We start from the raw sequence: 2,045 nt of genomic DNA, 5'->3' as shown, positions 1-2,045 counted from the left end.
TAAGACTGAGCTGAATACAGCACCTCAGACTGAAGAAGTCTTTTGGATGAAAGACGAAACGTTTCTACATTTTTTTTGGTTTGTTTTTGTTTTTTGAATGACCAGAGGACTTGACTTAACTTTTTAAGAATAACAAGATAAACATCTAAAACAATTGTTTGTTTGCTCGACATTATAGTAAAGGTGTGTCTCAGTCTAACTTTTACTTAATAAATGCACTTCAATAGTCAAATTAGCTGCAGTTTGCCGGGGCGGTAAAATGAAATGAAGCTGATTTGATGGTTGCTCGAGGCACGATTCTGGAGCTGGATGAAGGTAGCAGACTATGGTAAGCCGAATGTGTCATTAATAGCCACTTTTACCTATTACATGACACAACAGCATGCCATACATTTCGAGTGCCATCTAGTGGCTGAAAATGGTAGTGCTCAAAATTTTCAATGTCAGAATGAATGAAAACAGTCATATCTCAGACAAAAGTTGGTTTATAAATATAGGTGAAAAAACATAAATAAGTCGCTTCGATGTATAAGTTGCTTCGATGTATAAATTGCTTCGATGTATAAATTGCTTCGATGTATAAATTGCTTCGATGTATAAGTCAGGGCAAACAAATTATGCAAAAAAACTGCAACTTATAGGCCGGAAAATATGTTAACTCAAGTTACATACCTAACATCTTTTCTTGGTTGCAGGTTCCTCAACAAGAGTTTGATTGGTCTCATTTGATGTTCTCTGCTGCACTTTGTGCATCATAATCAAAGATTACTGGAAAAATTCAAGTGATAAAAGTATTTTATGTTTAACATATCATCTTTGGGGCCAGATGTCAGCGAGGGCCAGATTTGGCCCCCGTGATCTTGAGTTTGACATATGTGCCCTAGTGTCAGGCCTTTAGTTAAATCCACATACTGCTTTGTTCCTTTGCTCCCCTACTTTGCCTGCCGTCCATTTCTTGAGTCTCACTTTGTTTTAATCAGATCTCCCACCTCTTAAACGGAGTTCAATCTCTTATCATCTCAAGATGGCTTTACACAATGTAATTTTCAAGGAGTAATAAACCGGAGCTATAAAGACCTTCACATCTAGTTATTTCACAATCAGCACTGTGAGAATCATGGATTTACTTTAAGTTCATTATAAGGGTATATCTTCCACTGTATGCCATATTTAAATGAAAACGGCCCAACAATGAAGAATAGCACAACGGAGCCCGTTCCCTGGAGCCTCAGAACTTTATATGGAACTTGCACTCGGAGCTCAGACTCTCCTGGAGGCTATTTGAACTGTAGGAAGATGAGAAATGGAAAAGCAATCTTGCACCGCCGCACGGAAATAAAACGGCAACAGAAACGATAACTTCCAGGCCATCAGGCAGCTTGTAAAGCTCAGGACCACAGGCGATTCAAGCAGGCACAGCTTAACAAGCTCCTAATAATAAAAAAAACCCAACCTAAACTATTGTCTCTTGGTGGTAAACGAGGTGTAAATGGTGTTTGTAAAAGCAAAGAAAAAGTACATGTTCAGGGTCAAATGAAGGTGTTGGAGCTGAAAGATTTGTGGCAGAGTGATGCTGCTGCATCATTTGAGGCTTCATCAGGTCCTATCTGTACTGAAGTGTGTTACTGTGTATTGCTGAATGTTGGTATCAGAATTTCTAAAGGCTGAAATCAATCATTTAAAATTTTAAGTTTTCAAATGATTAAAACTTGAGCTATTATCGAGGAAATGTGTTTCATGCATTCATATTCGTCATCTGTTCTACATGAAGTAGGTTTAGACATTATAATCTGTTCCATTTACTGCCTGTGATTGTGAAGGATAAACTGTCCCATGTACCGTATTTTCCGACATATAAGTCGCATCAGTCAAAAAAGTATCATGAAGAAGAAAAAAGAAACATATAAGTCACATTTATTATGCGTCACAGACCCTATGCATTTATTATGCATTTATTTAATGGTCAAAACAACTTCATTTTGCTTAGGCGGCATGGCACCATCCATCCATCCATCCATCCATCCATCCATCCATCCATCCATCCA

This window comes from Nematolebias whitei, chromosome 2, assembly GCF_014905685.2.
Source record: "Nematolebias whitei isolate Nwh7 chromosome 2, NemWhi1, whole genome shotgun sequence".
NCBI lineage: Eukaryota > Metazoa > Chordata > Actinopteri > Cyprinodontiformes > Rivulidae > Nematolebias > Nematolebias whitei.
The sequence above is the reverse complement of the archived record's forward strand: the minus strand, read 5'-3'. Positions refer to the sequence as shown.